The sequence below is a fragment of the Citrus sinensis genome, chromosome 4 (genome assembly GCF_022201045.2).
Source record: "Citrus sinensis cultivar Valencia sweet orange chromosome 4, DVS_A1.0, whole genome shotgun sequence".
Taxonomy (NCBI): Eukaryota; Viridiplantae; Streptophyta; class Magnoliopsida; order Sapindales; family Rutaceae; genus Citrus; species Citrus sinensis.
In genome coordinates this window covers 11,352,659-11,372,611 of record NC_068559.1, presented here as the reverse complement: position 1 = coordinate 11,372,611, position 19,953 = coordinate 11,352,659, and the positions used below count along the sequence as shown (strand labels likewise).

General features: G+C 35.9%; 2 non-coding genes across 2 annotated transcripts; one reads left to right on the top strand and one right to left on the bottom strand.

Moving 5' to 3' along the window:
* Positions 1-8,611: 8,611 nt before the first annotated feature.
* On the bottom strand, positions 8,612-8,718 carry LOC112499129 (small nucleolar RNA R71). The gene has a single exon (XR_003066652.1). It is a non-coding gene; the product is annotated as a small nucleolar RNA R71 (small nucleolar RNA).
* A 10,767-nt stretch (positions 8,719-19,485) lies between these two features.
* Positions 19,486-19,589, top strand: LOC127901997 (small nucleolar RNA R71). Its single transcript, XR_008054402.1, has one exon. It is a non-coding gene; the product is annotated as a small nucleolar RNA R71 (small nucleolar RNA).
* Positions 19,590-19,953: the final 364 nt, after the last annotated feature.

The following is a 19,953-nucleotide window of genomic DNA, read 5'->3' as shown; positions in this document are numbered from 1 at the left end:
AGCAACAAATGAAAGTCTTCCATGACAAGCAAATTATAAGAAAATCATTCACTCCAGGTCAGAAAGTGCTTTTATTCAATTCTCGCTTGCACTTATTCCCAGGTAAGTTACGCTCTCGATGGTCTGGCCCCTTTATTGTTCATACTGTTTTTCCACATGGGGCAATTGAAATTAAGGACCCAAAGAATGGTGTCACGTTTAAAGTTAATGGTCAAAGATTAAAGCCATATCTAGAGTACCAACCACATGGAGAGGACATCGAAATAAATTTGAGAGATCACCAGATTTGAATTAAGTTTTTCTTTCTTTCTTTTTGGTGATTTGATTTTTTTTTCTTTTTATTATTCTTTTGCTAATTGAAATTATTTTTGCATAAGTGTGTTTGTTTAACCATTAAGTTTTCTCTTATCATTGTTAATCATGAGTACCATAGCTAAACAGTTCCTCCTTAACATTCTTAAACCACTTCAACGTATAAAATCTCATCTCAAAAGACAAATTCGATTTTGTAAAACACATCGTATTTGGGCTCTGCAACCACCAGATTTAGTATCCTATGTTGAGGATTTAGAAAGCCAACTCAGAGACATTGAGAGAAGTGTCTACAACATCCAGTTAGAGCTTGAGGTAAATTCAATAAGAGGATGATTTTAATTTTCGTTGTGTGTTTTAATTTGTTTTTCTGTTTGTGTGCTTTAGTTTAATACCCCAGTGAAGTGGCGGATAACGGTACTCCGTGACAATCAAGTCGGTTACTTCAGTTTCCCATAATAACTAATATTCTGAGGTGAAGGTATGGACATAAACGAGATTCTAGCAAAGCTTCACTATCGATTCCTTTCACTTCCTCAGAATACCCTCCTTACAATCTATAAAGCTCAGTCCGAACGCATGCGATTGCTCATGAGGAATAACATACCTGCTGACATCCGTTGGTTAATCGAGGCTAAAGTACGATTGGCAGGTGAGTTACCTCCAAAATTTATTGCATACATGCCTGGTTGTGGTAAAGGAAATTATGCAAGAAAACGAAGAGCTCGAAGAATTTCTGTTGCTTGTCATAAGTGTGCCAGAATAAGTTGCGATAAAAAACCATGTTCTTTAGGAACGGTGTCTGATAACAGGGAAGATAAGATTCAATTCATTAGGGATGGCTTGAATAAGGAGTCATTGGATGATATCCTTCTGTCTCTTGAAACGCATCCCAGTGGATATTTGCAAGGAGCGATTCTCCAGTTATGGTCATTATTCCAGAAAGAGCAGGCACGATATAGTCTCGGGAATCTGACAATAAACGACCTTGTTTGCCAGTTTATAAGAAAACTGAATGGGAAGCCTATCCTCGACCCATAGAGGGCGTTCAATCCGTTTCTGGACGTAAAACCAGAGGAAGATGTGAGCCACAGTCGCAACTACCTGTAAATATCCTTTTACTTCACTGTTATTTTATTTCACTGTTATTTTATCTTTTCCATTATTGTCTTTAATAATTTTATTTTATCATTGTTTCTTTTTCTTTTTACTATTTCCTTTTTGACTCGCGATCCATGTGCTTTACGCATTATTTGACATTGACATGCCACCTCATACACAGTTGTGACCCACTGTCACCAAGATTCTTAAATATGACTTTTTGTTAAGCATTCACAAATTACTTTTTGAGAAATATTCCAATGGCAGCTACTCTTAATAGACAATTCAAGAACATTTGTGTGCTTTCTGGATTTAACTATGGCAAACATAAAGAGTTCGTTGAGGCAGCCATAGATCTTGGTCGAAGCATGGCAGAGAGAAAATTACACTTGGTGTATGGAGGAGGTAACCGAAGGTTATCAAAATTGGTCTTAGAAACTGCTTTTGTCAGAGGAAGCCAAGTGTTAGGCATCATCCCAAGAGCCCTAAAACCTTTGGGTAGTTTGTCTGACCCACTGACTGGAGAAGAGTTAGTCGTCCCAGGTATGCAAGAAAGAATAACTGAAATGCTTAATCATGCTGATGCTTTTATTTTCCTTCTAGGAGATCTTGCAACACTAGAGGCATTTATCACACTAGCATCTTGGGCCCATCTGCACATTCACCAGAAACCCATCAGTTTATTAAATGTCAATAATTTTTATGATGGCTTTATCACATTTCTTAACCATGCAATAAAAAACTATTTCATTCCTTCCACAGCGAAAAAGCTTTTTATTTGTGCTCACACTGCTAATGAGCTACTTGATATGTTACAAGCTTATAGACTGGAGCCAAACCCATGGACCTTTGTATTGGAGCATCTAAATGATGACGGTAACAGTAGCCGCAGTAAGAAGTACAAATTAGATTTAACTCTTCGCCTGTAAATATTTTCTTCTGTGTTGCACCACCCAGGTGATGTCTTCTAAACTCTACTTCTTTCCTTTAAATCATTGAGGACAATGTTTCGTTCTGGTTGGGGGGAGGAAATAGTCGACAATTGTGGAATCTTGGTTAAGTTTTTACTAATTTTTTGTTGTAGAAACTAATTGTTGCTAACTTTTTGTGTTGAAGATGGCTGAATACGGAGTGTAGTTACTCTAGAAACGCATCTTCATCGTTTGAAAAAAAAATTAAAAAAAATTCAGACATTTTCTTTTTCGTTATTTAGCTTTGATATTCATTTTTCTTCCTCTTTTTAATTTCTCCTTTATAAATATATATTTTTAAATTTTTGAATTGAAGATGGCTGAATATGGAGTGTAATGCCTCTAGAAACGCATCTTCTTAGTTAAAAAAAAAAAAGAAAAACCGTTTTCTTTTTCTGTCATTTTAATTGTAACTTTTCTAATTAGTTTTTCTGCATCATTTTCACATTTCTGTATGCATATTTTCCTTTCATGTTTAGAATAGGTTGGGGGGTAGGATGTTGTTTAAAAAAAAAAATTTGTGTGATTCGATTTAACATTGGATGACATAAGTAATTTCAAATTTTAGTATTTGTATTATCTTTGGTCTTAAGTGATGTTACACTATGTTTGCTACTCTACATGATGATGTCGGAGACAAATATGAGTTGCTTGAAGGAATGAACATGTCATAATAAGTACCAAGTGAGTTTTTGAGCCTATCATTTTTCTTGGAGAGTAACCCCCTTGCCCACTCTTTATACAACTTAGCGGTTTATTATTTTATATACGATCTCTAGATTTCTTTTGAGTTAACCCTAAAAAAAATTGTAAAATAAAAAAAATGTGTATTGTTACATTTGGAGGCCCATCTAACTAGTAGATATGGAAGATTATTTAGAGCCCTAAAAGACGATGGAAAGACTATCTTTGATCCGTTTGAGCCTTTCTAGCCATCCCTTTTGTGAAATATCTACAGTTAACCCTTTTGAGCCTTAAAACAAAAAAAAAAAAAAAACCTCTTCTTTGTCAACTTACCATTTTGACCCACTCTGATTTGGAGTATTACCCGATGTCTTATAAGTTCCATCACCTATTTATGTTTGAGAAAAATATAAATAATTATTTTGTTTAGTGACGTTGTGCCAAACAAAAGCAAAAAAAAAATTGTTGTTTTTAAAAAAATAACAATAATAGGTGAAATCCACCATGCAACTTCCAAAAAAAAAAACAAAACAAAAATCTCCGCATTTTTCTCAAACATACACTTTGTTTTCCTTATTTCTCCTCCTTTGTTAGCCATGTCCCTAGCTTACGTTACGTCCTAATAAAAGTCCTTTTTAATTTTAGGAAACTATAGTCTGAAGTAGAAGTTAGTTATATGGGTTAAAAAGATGTAGTAGTGTATAAAAAAAATAAAAATAAATAAATTGGGTTGACTAACATTTTTATTTGACTTAAGATCATATTATTTCTAAGCTGAGGGCATATTTCCTTCATCTTGGTGAGAGCATGTAATATCACTTCTTTATTATTTTCTCTTAATTACCATTCATTGGAGTGACTATTTTTATTGGGTTTAATTTCTTTATGAGAGTATCACTACTTCCAGTGAGATTTTGGGGTTTGACATGTCATTCTTGAAAGTAGCTATGACAAAGTCTACTGGGCTGATTCATGTGGATGGTTGATGTAGGTGTGATGTTTTTTTAGACTGGAGATAATGCTTGTACTTTTATTTGATTACTATCATTAGTCTGATTGAATAAACATGATTGTTTAAAAAAAAATTATTTTGGATTTGAATTTTGTTTTCGCTTTATTTGCTAGGGACTAGCAATAAGCTGGTTGGGGGGTGTGTTGAGTGTTACAAAATGTATATTTATATAGGAGAAAATTGTCATTTTACACTTCAAGTTTTACTAACACCCTTACTTTTATGTACTTAAACTTCTTGTCATTTAATTATGTGTGTTGTATTATAATTAAGTATTTTATGTATTTTAGGGGCATCATAGTTATTTCACAATGAACGAGAGATCAGATGGAAAAACGGACATCACTTTTGAACTCAGGACGGTCGAAAACCTTAGGAGGAGCATAAAAGGAAAAATGGGCACTGTTCACATGTACGGTACTATTCACATGTACGGTACTGTCTACGTTACTGTTCACGATACTGTTCACATAGACGGATCGATAACGTGACATTGACCGATGATGTGGCATTGACTGATGAGGTGTCACGATCCTGTTAGACTAAAATTCTTATGCACTGTTAATCGATGACGTGGCAGCATAACAATGGACCAAAAATCTCGCGTACCGTACATGCATTACACAGAATTATTTTCAACCAAACCGCGTCACTGTTCAACCCGGGTCAAATCTTGTTACTGTTCAAACCGCGTGGTCAAACCGCGTACTGTTGACTGATGACGTGGCGCAATCCTGAGCGTCCCAAATGTTTTTGATCCGATGGTCATGATTTACTCAATGTATCTATAAAAAGGGGGCTCTCCCTCCCTAATTTAATATCTTTGAATCCATTTTTGGGATCTATTTTTTGTAATTCCTTCTCCATCTTGTATTTTCTATGTATTTTAATAAATTCCCATTTTGCCCCTAGTTCAATTCTGAGTAGCTAATTTTCTTTCAAGTTTGGGTTGAAGGTGAAGTCTCAACATGTGTCATGGGCTTTATTTGGTAAATTTATTTTCTTTTCCCCTCTAATTTTTGTGGATGTTTTGACTTTTCGTCGACAAATAATAATAATCTTGTCTAGATACCGCCTTGGTTTCACCGGCTCTCTAGTCATGAAATGACCAAAATATCCCTTAAATACATAAAATACTCGAATTATAAAAAAAAAACATACAATCAAAGTTTAAAGGACTTAAACACATAAAAGTAGAAATGTTAGTAAGACTTGATGCACAAAATGAAAATTATGCATTCTCTAGTACTTTATAGATTCTTACAAGATCTTTTATTACACCCTAAGATGTCGTAGTTAGTGTACCTATCAGTTGCCTCTTTCTTTCTTTTCCCAAGCAGCTCATTAGGATATTTCTTTCTTGCCATTTTTTTGGGTCTACCAACTTGAGTTAGCATTTCTAGTGGCTTAATCTCTGAATCTTCAATAACAGGCCATATTTTTTTATCAAGCAAAAGCTTTATTGATTCAAAGTAAGTGCCAATATATAATTCAACTGTGAGACATAGATTCACATAATCAATAGACAGTTCACATCTCATTGCCACATGCGACATGACATGTTTGCAAGAGATTACACTAATTTTGTATGCCCGACAATTACAAATTTCTCTATCTAGATCAACTACAAACCTTTCTTGTGTTTCATCATCTAATCATCACCTTGCATGCTCTTCGTTATTACTTATTCACATTCAATTTCTTCTAGATGTTTAGAGGAAGCTTTCCCTTCCATTTCTTGCTCTCCTTCAATCTCTTTTTCAATCTCCTCATCACTTTTATTCTAATATATTCCATCAAAATAAGCACCAGACTGCCTCTAAATTCTTCGAACCAACAATTCCATAAGTCTATCATGTCATTAATCGTAATATCAGACTAAACAAGGCTATTAAAAGCATGGTTAGCCCACTATGTCTTATCAATATTTCTAAATATGTGTATGCTTCCTTTTTTTCCTCTTTAATTTTTTTTCATGTAGTTACTAAAATCATCTTCATATGTTGTTCTTGCTGCTAACTAAAACAATGCTATAAACATTTGTTCTGGCCATTTGCCTCTGAAATTGGCAAATATATGCCTAGCTTAGTACCTCACAGTTGAGCTAGACCAAAATTATTCTAAATCAGCCAATATGCCTTTTTATTTGTCGTCATGAATGTAACAAGGCTATCATATTCAATATCAAGCCATTCCCTCAAAATGCTCAAGGACCACCTCTAACTCTCTCCACATTCTCTCTCACATATGCAAACAGTGATAGGGAAAACACCACTATTTCCATTTAAGGTAATTACTGACAACAATACTCTACTATAAGGGCTTTTCAAGTGACACCCATCAACACCAACAAACCAACCACAACGCTTGATGACATGCTTCAAAGCTAGAAAACAAAATGTAAATAATCACTTTATGAAATGAGAGTTATCATGACACTTTTAGAATTAAATCAATATTACTTGAGATAAAATCATGTGTTTTTTATTGCATTTTGGCTACATTTTGAATGAGCAACCATTTTAGTTTATTTTTAATAAATTGAGTTTGTTTTAGATCATTTTGTGCTTAGTTTATATGTATGATTGTAGCTGACTGAAAAGTTCAAGTTGATGGATGGAATGATATTACAATAAACTTGCAGAGATAATGAAAGAACTTGGCTACAAAGGAGTGAAAATAAGTTTGAATTAGTGAAGATGTTGTAGTCATTGCTGCAGTAATCTTAGAGCAATGTCAGACTGGATTTCGTGCGCAATAACTAAAAAATTACAATATGAAGTTTTCAAAAGTAGAGGATAAACGCCACACACTTTGGGTTGCCCTAATTCCAATTTATAAAAGAAGTACGCATGAAAAGAAAAAGGGAGAGTCATCACTTAGGGAAAAATTACAGAGACAAACAAAAGAAAAAAACTAGAAAATATGAGAGATTTGAGGGCTGCAACAGAAAATTCACAAAAGAATAAGAAAGAGAGATCGCAAGAATAGGCGGACTTTAACTTTTTATCTTGTTTTTCTTATTTTCTATTTATTTATGAGAATGTATTTGATAGCTAAAGTAGTTTTTATGGTTGTTTTATTGCAAATCATGAACTGAATTCTATTGTGGTTGAGTGATAAACAATTTTAATGGGTGTTTGACTGATATACGTGCATTGCTCTGTATTTGTTATAGCATTTTGTTTTAATTTTACTTATTGCAATTACCTATTTTAGTTGACCAACCATTTAGATGATACTAACTAAGAAGGAGCCTAAAAAAAGTCTGATTAGAACAAATTAAGACAATATTTGGTTTTAGATTGGGTTTCTCAAGTTAGGTTAATCTCAATTTAAATAGGGTCATGCTTAATTTAAAATTAGTGAAAAATTAGCCATAGGGATTCACCTTGTACGGTAATTGGAACCTAGAACGTTTAATGTCATTGTTAGGTTGCATTAGGTATCAGATATTCAACAAGTGACAACTGAGGATACATGAGAGATTCTGTAATTGACAAAATAGTCAATGCACTTAACTACTCATTTCCCATTAATTACATCATTGTGTTTGACGTGAGAATTTTCCTTATTGCATTTTATTTATTGAGTTTTTATTTTAATTAGTTCATTAGTTTTATTAATTGTGTTATTTTCATTTAGAACAAATTTGCACTGCTAAGATTGTTGTAGCAAATATGATAACATTAATCCCTATAGAGATGATCTAAATACTCATCAGTATATTGCTCATTGTGTACACTTGCACATTAACACCTATAACAATTGAAATCACCCAACAAGTTTTTGACGCCATTGTCTAAGATTGATTGTTCATTGTGACTTGTGAAATTAATCTTAATCAGTACTAACTTTTAATTTAATTTTAATTTGTTTTTGTTGTTGACAGAAGAGCTCTAGCAACCCTTGCATGGGCAAATATAAACCTGTTGAATTCAAGTTTGATCCATAAATTGAAAGAACTTCAAGGATATTGATAAAGGAGCAAATAAATTCAAAAGTTGATGTAACAATGCATGAATTGCAAGATATGGGGAATTTGAACCCCAGAGGAGAAATACAACCAATAAATGCACAAAGAGGTCAAGAAGGTTGGAATAGGCAAATTATTTATAGGCAACCAAGGAATAACAATATTATCCATATGGTAGATGGTAGAGACAGAGCCATTAGAGATTATACAGTGTTGACCTCTCAAGCCATAAACCCTTGAATAGTTAGACCTGAAGTTCAAGCTGATAATTTTAAGCTCAAACTAGTGATGTTTCAGATGCTTCAAATAGTAGGGCAATTTATTAGGCTACCATTAGAAGATCATCATCTATATCTTAAGCTAGTTTTGGAAATAAGTAATGCTTTCAAGATAACTGAAGCATCATAGGAAGCATTGAGACTCAAAATTTTTCCATTCTCTTTACGGGATAGAGCAAGAGCATAGTTGAACTCCCTAACACTTGACTCCATCACCATATGGAATGACTTGGGGGATAAATTTTTGATAAAATACTTTCCACCAACCAAGAATGAAAAATTGAGAAAAGAGATCACATCATCCCATCAACTTGAAGATGAAAGCTTGTATGATGCATAAGAAAGAATCAAGGAGTTACTCAATAGATGTCCTCATCATGGTATTCCTTGCTGTATACAGTTAGAAACCTTTTACAATGGTCTTAACCGAAGCACTAGATTATTGGTGGACGCTTTAGCAAATGGGGCCTTGCTATCTAAGTCCTACAATGAAGCTTATGAAAATTTAGAGATAATAGCCAACAACAACTATCAGTGGCCATCTACCATACAAGCTACAGTAAGAGGAACAACATGAGTCTATATTGTTGATGTCTTGACAGCATTATCAGCCCAAGTAACCTCATTAACAAATATGATGAAGGCTACAACTACTGCTCTAGCAACTATTAACCAGATTGCTGAGGTCTCTTATGTTTATTGTGGAAAAAGGCACTTATTTGACAATTGTCTTGGGAATCCAGCCTCGATTAACTTTAACAGACAGAATCAGAACAATCCATACTCAAACACTTACAACCCAATATGGAGATAGCCCCAAAGCTTCTCACGAAGCAATTAGAATCATAATGATGCAACAATCAATGGACAAAACATACCTGCTCAACACCCGGATTTCACCAGCAAAATCAAGGGCAAAAAAACACCAGCAATAGTTAACTCAATTCTCTTGAAGCTTTGATTAAGAAGTACATTGTGATGAATGAAGTGTTGTGCAAATTTTAATGTACTCGCAAGCGCACGAATCTATTGTAGTGAAGATCAATGGTGACGAGTGTCGATCCCACGAGGAGGTGGATTTTAATTATATATAGAATTAATTTTGTAAATGGGTGGTTGGAATTATGGTGGAAATGATTTGAAATATGCTACAACTTAAATTAAAATGGCGAGAATAAATTCTAAAATTGGAATTGCAATGGCGAGAATAAATTGAAGATAATTCTATTGAAATGACGCACTTGGGTATCCGGATCCGTATCAACATGCATCATGGGCTAAATAATCCGTATTAATGCCAATTAAATCATGAGGGGGGAATCCACACCTCATGAACCACGCTCTAATCAATATGGTGCTAAGGGCTTATCGTGCCAAATAATAATAACCTTGTACTAGAGGGCCGGTGAAACCAAGGCGGTACTAGACAAGAATATTATTATTTGTCGACGAGAAGTCAAAACATCCACAAAAACTAGAGGGGAAGAGAAAATAAATTTACCAAATTAAGCCCATGACACATGTTGAGACTTCACCTTCAACCCAAGCTTGAAAGAAAATTAGCCACTCATAATTGAACTAGGGGCAAAATGGGAATTTATTAAAATATGAAGAAAATACAAGATGGAGAGGGAATTACAGAAAATGGATCCCAAAAATGGATTCAGAGATATCAAATTAGGGGGGGGAGGCCCCCTTTTTATAGATACATGGAGTAAATCATGGCCATCGGATTAAAAATAGTTTGGACGCTCAGGATTGCGCCACGTCATCAGTCAACAGTCCACGGTTTGACCACGCGGATGAACAGTAACACGGTTTGACCCGACTTTGAACAGTAACGCGGTTTGACCCGGATGAACAGTAACGCGGTTTGGTTGAAAATAATCCTGTGTGATGCATGCACCGTACGCGAGATTTTTCGTCCACTGATATGCTGCCACGTCACCATCAACAGTACATAAGAATTTTAGTCCAACAGGATCGTGACACCTCATCAGTCAATGCCACATCATCGGTCAATGCCACGTCATCATCCGTCTATGTGAACAGTGTCGTGAACAGTAACGTATACAGTATCGTACACGTGAATAGTACCGTACATGTGAATAGTGCCATTTTTCCTTTTATGCTCCTCCTAAGGTTTTCGACCGTCCTGAGTTCAAAAGTGATGTCCGTTTTGCCGTCTGATCTCTCCTTTATTGTGAAATGACTATAATGCCCCTAAAATACATAAATTACTTAATTAAAATAAAACACACGTAATTAAATCATAAGAATGTTAAATACATAAAAGTAAGGGTTGTTAGTAAGACTTGAAATGTAAAATGACGGTTTTCTCCTTTATAAATATGCATTTTCTAACACTCAACACACCCCCCAACCAGTTTATTGCTAGTCCCTAGCAAATAAAGCGAAAACAAAATTCAAATTCAAAATAATTTTTTTTTTGTTTTAATAGAAACACTCGTATTTATTCCATCAGATTAATGATAGCAATCAAATAAAAGTATAAGCATTATCTCCAGTCTAAAGCAACATCACACCCACATCAACCATCCACATGAATTAGCCCAGTAGACTTTGTTTTAGCTACTCTCAAGAATGACATGTCAAACCCCAAAATCTCACTGGAAGTAGTGACACTCTCACAAATAAATTAATCCCAATAAAAATAGTCACTCCAATGAATGGTAATTGAGAGAGAAAATAATAAAGAAGTGATATCACATGCTCTCACCAAGATGAAATAAATATGCCCTCAGCTTAGAAATAATACGATCTCAAGTCAAATAAAATGTTAGTCAACCCACTTTATTTATCTTTTTTTTTTTTAATTATGCATCACTACATCTTTTTAGCCCATATAACTAGCTTCTACTTCAGATTATAGTTCCCTAAAATCAGGAAGGACTTTTATTAGGATGTAACGTAGGCTAGGGACATGGTTAACAAAGAAAGGAATTAAGGAAAACAAAGTGTATGTTTGAGAAAAATGCAGAGAATTTTTTTTTTTTTTTTTTTTGGAAGTTGCAAGGTGGATTTCACCTATTTTTATTCTTTTGAAACAACAACTTTTGTTTTTGTTTTTGTTTTTTTTTTTATTTTTTTTTTTGCTTTTATTTGGCATAACTTCACTGAACAAAATAATTATTTACATTTTCTCAAACATACATAGGTGATGGAACTTATAAGATATCAGGTAATACTCCAAATCGGAGTGGGTCAAGATGATAAGTTGACAAAGAAAAGGTTTTTTTTTTTTTTTTAAAGGCTCAAAAGGGTTAACTATGGATATTAAATAAAAGGGATGGCTTGAAAGGCTCAAACGGATCAAAGATGGCCTCTCCATCGTCTTTTAGGGCTCTAAATAATCTTCCATATCTACTAATTAGATGGGCCTCCAAATGTAGCAACACACTCTTTTTTCTTTTTCTTTTTTCTTTTTTTTTGTATTTTACAATTTTTTTTAAAGGGTTAACTCAAAAGAAATGTAGAGATCGTGTATAAAATAATAAACTGCTAAGCTGTATAGAGAATGGGCAAAAGGGTTACTCTCCAAGAAAATGATAGGCTCAACAACTCACTTGGCACTTATTTATGACATGTTCATTCCTTCAAGCAACTCATATTTGTCTCCGACATCAACATGTAAAGTAGCAAACATAGCGTAACATCACTTAAGACCAAAGATAATACAAATAATAAAATTTGAAATTAATCATGTCATCCAATGTTAAAACAAATAACACAAATTTTTTTTTTTTAACAACATTCTACCCCCCAACCTATTCTAAACATGAAAGAAAAATATGCATGCAGGAATGTGAAAATGATGTAGAAAAATTTATTAGAAAAATTTTTTTTTTTTTTTTAACTAAGAAGATGCGTTTCTAGAGGCACTACACTCCATATTCAGCCATCTTTGACTCAAAAGTTGGAAAATGTATATTTATAGAGGAGAAATTAAAGAAGAAAAATAAACATAAACACATAATAAAGAAAAAGAAAATGTCTGAAATTAATTTTTTTTTTTGAATTTTTTTTTTTGAATTTGTTTTTAAACAATGAAGATGCGTTTCTAGAGTAACTACACTCCATATTCAGCCATCTTCAACACAAAAAGTTAGCAACAGTTAGTTTCTACAACAAAAAATTAGTAAAAACTTAACCAAAATTCCACAATTGTCGACTATTCCCTCCCCCCAACCAGAACGAAACATTGTCCTCAATGTTTGAAATGAAAGAAGTAGAGTTTAGAAGACATCACCTGGGTGGTGCAACACAGAAGAAAATATTTACAGGCGGAGAGTTAAATCTAATTTGTACTTCTTACTGCGGCTACTGTTACCATCATTATTTGGACGCTCCAACACAAAGGTCCAGGGGTCTGGCTCCGGTCGATAAGCTTGTAACATATCAAGTAGCTCATTAGTAGTGTGAGCACAAATAAAGAGTTTTTTCGCATTAGAGGGAATGAAATAGTTTTTTATTGCATGGTTAAGAAATGCGATAAAGCCATCATAAAAGTTATTGACATTTAACAAACCGATGGGTTTCTGGTGGATGTGCAGATGGGCCCAAGATGCTAGTGTCATAAGTGCCTCTAGTGTTGCAAGATCTCCTGGAAGGAAAACAAAAGCATCAGCATGATTAAGCATTTCAGTTATTCTTTCTTGCATACCTGAGACGACTAACTCTTCTCCAGTTGATGAGTCAGACGAACTGCCCAATGGTTTTAGGACTCTTGGGATGATGCCTAACACTTGACTTCCTCTGATAAAAGCTGCTTCGGAGACCATTTTTGATAACCCTCGGTTACCTCCTCCATACACCAAATGTAAATTTCTCGCTGCTATGCTTCGACCAAGATCTATGGCTGCCTCAACGAACTCTTTATGTTTGCCATAGGTAAATCCAGAAAGCACACAAATGTTCTTGAATTGTCTATTGGGAGTAGCTGCCATTGGAATATTTCTCAAAAACAATTTGTGAGTGTTTGACAAAAGAAATCACATTTAAGAGTCTTGGTGATAGTGGGTCACAGCTGTGAATGAGGTAACATGTTAGTGTCAAATAACGCATGAAGCACATGGCTCGCGAGTCAAAAAGAAAACAGTAAAAAGAAAAAAGCAAACAGTAATAAAATTATTAAAGACAATAATGCAAACAATAAAACAACAGTGAAATGAAATAAAATAACAGTAAAGTAAAAGGATATTTACACGTAGTTGCGACTGTGGCTCACATCTTCCTCTGGTTTTACGTCCAGAAACGGCTTGAACGCCCTCTATGGGTCGAGGATAGGCTTCCCATCCAGTTTTCTTATAAACTGGCAAACAGGGTCGTTTATAGTCAGATTCCCGAGACTATATCGTGCATGCTCTTTCTGGAATAATGGCCATAACTGGAGAATCGCTCCTTGCACATATCCACTGGGATGCGTTTCAAGAGACAAAAGGATATCATCCAATGGCTCCTTATTCAAGCCATCCCTAATGAATTGAATCTTATCTTCCCTGTTATCAGACATCATTCCTAAAGAACATGGGTTTTTATTGCAACTCATTCTGGCACACTTATGACAAGCAACAGAAATTCTTCGAGCTCGTCGTTTTCTTGCATAATTTCCTTTACCACAACCAGGCATGTATGCAATAAATTTTGGAGGTAACTCACCTGCCGATCGTACTTTAGCCTCGATTAACCAACGGATGTCAGCAGGTATGTTATTCCTCATGAGTAATCGCATGCGTTCGGACCGAGCTTTATAGATCGTAAGGAGGGCATTCTGAGGAAGTGAAGGGAATCGCTTGTGAAGCTTCGCTAGAATCTCGTTTCTGTCCATACCTTCGCCTCAGAATGTCAGTTATTATGGGAAACTGAAGTAACCGACTTGATTGTCACGGAGTACCGTTATCCGCCACTTCACCGGGGTAACAAACTAAAGCACACAAATAGAAAAACAAATTAAAACACACAAAGAAAATTAAAATCGTCCTCTTATTGAATTTACCTCAAGCTCCAACTGGATGTCGTAAACACTTCTCTTAATGTCTCTGAGTTGGTGTTCTAAACCCTCAACATAGGCTACTAACTCTGGTGGTTGTAGAGACCAAATGCGATGTGTTTTACAAAATTGAATCTGTCTTTTGAGATGAGTTTTGACACGTTGAAGTGGTTTAAGAATGTTCAGGAGGAACGGTCTAAGTATGAGACTCATGATTAAAAATGATAAGAGAAAACTTAATGGTAAAATAAACACACTTATGCAAAAACAATTTCAATTAGCAAAAGAATAATAATAAAAAGAAAGAAAGAAAAATCAAATCAACGAAAAGTAAAAAAAATCAATTCAAATTTGGTGGGTCACTCAAATTTATTTCGGTGTCTTCTTCATGTGGTTGGTACTCTAGATATGGCTTTAATCTTTGACCATTAACTTTAAACGTGACACCATTCTTTGGGTCTTTAATTTCAATTGCCCCATGTGGAAAAACAGTATGAACAATAAATGGGCCAGACCAACGAGAGCGTAACTTACCTGGGAATAGGTGCAAGCGAGAATTGAATAAAAGCACTTTCTGACCTGGAGTGAACGATTTTCTCATAATTTGCTTATCATGGAAGACTTTCATTCGTTGCTTGTAAATCTTGGCATTTTCGTACGCGTCATTGCGAATTTCTTCAAGTTCTGCCAGCTGTAATCTTCTTTCTGAGCTGGCTTGCTGCATGTCAAAATTGAATTTCTTGATGGCCCAATATGCACGATGCTCGAGTTCCACAGGTAGGTGGCAAGCTTTTCCATACACTAGCCTGTAGGGTGACATCCCAATCGGGGTCTTGAAAGCCGTTCTATATGCCCATAAGGCATCATCAAGTCTTAATGACCAATCTTTTCTGTCCGGCCTCACCGTTTTTTCTAATATGTGCTTTATTTCTCGATTGGAGATCTCAACTTGGCCACTGGTTTGCGGATGATACGGGGTCGCCACTTTGTGTGTGATTGAATACTTTGTCAAAAGAGCTTTGAATGCTTTGTTACAAAAGTGGGCACCACCATCACTGATTATCGCTCGTGGGAATCCAAAGCGTGAAACAATGTTGCTTTTTAAAAATGCTATTACCACCTTGTGATCATTGGTCCTACATGGAATTGCTTCTACCCATTTTGATACGTAGTCAACAGCAACCAATATGTATTGATGGCCAAAAGAAGGGGGAAAGGGTCCCATGAAGTCGATACACCATACGTCAAAAATCTCAACCACTAAAATTGGATTTAGTGGCATCATGTTCCTTCGTGTAATGCTTCCCATTCGTTGACACCTATCACATGAAGAACAGAAAGTGTAAGCGTCTTGAAATATAGATGGCCAATAGAAACCACATTGTAAAACTTTAGTCGCTGTCTTCTTAGCACTGAAATGGCCTCCACAAGCTTGTTCATGGCAGAATGAAAGGATATTCTGAATTTCACTTTCTGGGACACATCGTCTAACAATTTGATCCGCACAATACTTGAACAAATACGGGTCATCCCAAAAGAAATTCTTTATCTCTGCAAAGAATTTAGCCTTGTCTTGCTTGGTCCAATGCTCTGGAAGTTTACCTGTAACAAGATAATTAACTATATCAGCATACCAAGGTAATACTTCCACACTCATTAATTGTTCATCTGGAAATGACTCATTTAATATTAATGGCTCTGTAATTGTGTCAAAGTGAAGACGAGAGAGATGGTCCGCCACAACATTTTCTGACCCTTTCTTATCTTTGAATTCCAAGTCAAATTCCTGCAAAAGTAACACCCAACGAATTAGTCTGGCTTTTGCATCTTTCTTTGTGAGAAGATATTTAAGAGCAGCATGATCTGTGAATATAATTATTTTACAACCAATGAGATATGATCGAAATTTTTCCAATGCAAACACTACTGCTAGCATTTCTTTTTCAGTAGTTGAATAGTTCAACTGTGCATCATTCAATGTCATACTAGCATAGTAAATAACATGGGGAATTCGATCAACTCTTTGTCCTAATACTGCTCCTACTGCATAATCAGATGCATCACACATAAGCTCAAATGGTAAGCTCCAGTTTGGGGCCTGAATGATGGGTGATGATGTCAACAACTGTTTTAATTTTTCAAACGCCATAAGACATGAATCATTAAAGATAAAAGGTACATCCTTAGCAAGTAAATTGCATAAGGGTCTAGAAACTTTGCTAAAATCTTTAATGAAACGTCTATAGAAACCAGCATGCCCAAGGAAAGATCTTACTTCTCTGACTGTTTTGGGTGGAGGAAGATTAGAAATGAGATCCACCTTGGCTTTGTCAACCTCAATACCTTTGCTCGAAATGATGTGACCGAGGACAATACCTTGTTTTACCATAAAATGGCATTTCTCCCAATTTAAGACCAAGTTCTTCTCGATACATCTCTGCAGAACTAGTGTTAGATGATGTAAACATTGATCAAACGAGTCACCAAAGACAGAAAAATCATCCATAAAGACTTCAAGGAATCGTTCAACCATATCAGAAAAAATGCTTAACATGCATCGTTGAAATGTAGCAGGTGCATTACATAATCCAAATGGCATTCTCCTATATGCAAATGTGCCAAAAGGGCAAGTGAAAGTAGTTTTCTCTTGATCTTTTGGTGCTATGGGAATTTGATTATATCCTGAGTAGCCATCTAGAAAGCAATAAAATTCATGGCCTGCTAATCTATCAAGCATTTGATCAATAAATGGTAAAGGAAAATGGTCTTTACGTGTGACAGAATTCAACTTTCTATAATCAATGCATACACGCCATCCTGTAGTTACTCTAGTGGGTATCAATTCATTATCAGCATTCGTAACTACTGTGACTCCTGACTTTTTGGGGACAACTTGTACAGGACTGACCCATGAACTATCAGAAATGGGGTAAATGATACCTGCGTCTAATAGCTTAAGGACTTCTGTTCTAACAACTTCTTTCATGTTAGGATTTAACCGACGTTGCATCTCCCTAGTAGTTTTAGCATTTTCATCAAGGTGAATGTAATGCATGCAGTCTACTGGGTTTATACCTTTTATGTCTGCTATGGTCCATCCTAATGCTCCTTTGTGGTCTTTTAAAACATTCAACAACTTACCTTTTTGTTCGTCATTGAGGGATGATGAGATGATTACCGGTAGAGTACTTTCCTCTCCCAAAAATGCATATTCCAATGTGTTGGGTAATGGTTTGAGCTCGAGTTTCGGTGGTGATTCTGATGATGGGATGAGTTTCTTCTCTGATGGTGCTAGTTGTTCAACTCTTGACTTCCATTTATTAGTGTCCATAGATGGTGCTGAGTCAAGCAGGGCATTGACCTCTTCGACCGATCTGTCAATATCAAAATCAAAACCAAAGTGAGTTAAACATGTTTGTAAAGGATCATCACTAAGGTTTGAAACAAAAGTATCATCAACTAATGCTTCAATTAAATCCACATCAACAATTCCATCATCTACACTGTGAGGTTGTTTGGCAATGTTGAAGATGTTCAGCTCCATAGTCATGTTGCCGAAAGACAACTGCATATTTCCAGTCCTGCATTGAATGTGAGCATCTGCAGTTGCCAAGAAAGGTCGGCCTAGAATAATGGGGATGTGCTTCCTTGAATCCTGTATTGGTTGAGTGTCAATTACAATGAAATCAACAGGAAAATAAAACTTGTCTACCTGGATAAGCACGTCCTCCACAATACCACGAGGTATTTTCGTGGACCGATCTGCAAGTTGTAACACCACTGGAGTTGGGTGTAATTCTCCCAGTCCAAGTTTCACAAACACAGAGTAAGGCAATAAATTTACACTAGCTCCTAAATCCAACAAAGCATTCTCAATTGTGTGGTTCCCTATACTACATGAGATAGTGGGGGAGCCTGGGTCTTTGCATTTTAAAGGAATTTTATGTTGGAGTATAGAACTAACGTTTTCTGTTAAAAATGCCTTCTTTTGGACATGCATATTTCTCTTTTTAGTACAAAGATCTTTAAGAAACTTGGCATAAGATGGAACTTGCTTTATAGCATCAAGTAAAGGAATGTTAACACTTACCTGTTTGAAGATTTCGAGAATCTCACCTGTAGATTTTCCCTTTTTTCCTTTCGCTAACCTCTGAGGAAATGGAGCTTTCGGAACGTATTCTCGTGGGTTGGTTTCTTCTTTCTCCTCCGGTGATGATTCCTCAACATTCACAGGTACAATTTGATTTTCTTTTGTCACTGGCATCTCCACTTTGTTGTCGACTTCCTTTCCTTTTCGCAAGGTCATTACTGCTTTGACTTCTCCATGCTACTGTGGTGAACTGGTACTTGCTTCATGCACTCCTTTAGGGTTAGGCACTGGTTGACTTGGAAACTTACCTTTCTCAACGGTCATTGCCAAGGTCTGAACTGAAGAAGCAAGTTGTCCCACCATCTTCTCGAGGCTTGAAACTGATTGAGCTTGTGAGTTGAAGCCTGCTCTCAACTCATTTCGTAGTCCATCAATGGTGCGGTTCTATTGCTCAATCGTGGAGTGAGTAAGATTCCTGAAATTCTGAAATGCATCCTCCCATGGTCTAGGTTGAGAGTGGTTCTGGTTCTGATTGTATGGTCTAAATGGTGGCTGAGAGGCTTGAGGAATTTGTTGCATTGGTGGAGCTGGAGCTGCTGGTCCATTCTGTTGGAATCCTTGAGACCATGAAAAATTGGGGTGGTCTCTCCATCCAGGGTTATATGTATTGGAGTATGGGTTGTAATTCGATGGTTTTCTCATTACACATATGGCATTGGCTTGATCTGAGTATGAGTCCTGGTCATGTGGTTCTGTTGATTTAGCAGTCGATAACGATGCTATTTGTCGAGCAAGACCTTCAACCATCTCCTTGACTTCTTTGATTCCTGAAGTTGATTCGCCAATTTGAACCTCATTCACTCCTTTAATTCTTCTAGTAGTCCTAAGTGATCGACTCCGTTGTTGGGAATTATCTGCTTGTCGCTGGAAGAATTCCCAAATTTCTGATGCACTTTTTGACATTAGCTCTCCTCCACTTGTTGCCATTAGCCATTCTTGCACATTCGGCAATAATCCCTCCAAAAAGTATTGGCATTGGTGCCATTTCTCGTACCCATGATGTGGACACTTCAAGAGTAGCCCATTGAATCGCTCCCATGTTTCGAAAAATTGCTCGTCCTCTCTCTGGGTAAACTCTGAGATTTCCCTGCGAATAGCATTGGTTTTATGCACTGGGAAATATTTATTTAAAAATTTTGTAACCATTTGTTCCCATGATATAATGCTATTAGCAGGCAATGTATTAAGCCATGAACGAGCTCTATCCTTTAAAGAAAATGGGAATAGTCTAAGTTTAACATCATCGCCTGAAAAATTTTCATATTTGAATGTTTGACAAATGGCATGAAAATCATTCAAATGATTATATGGATCCTCATTTTCTAGGCCATAAAATGTAGGGAGACAATTTAACACACTAGGTTTTAATTCAAAACTCCTAGCAGCTACATTTGGGTATCTTATGCATGACGTGCTCAAATTAGCTAAGGGACTAAAATAGTCCTTAAATGGCCTCTCC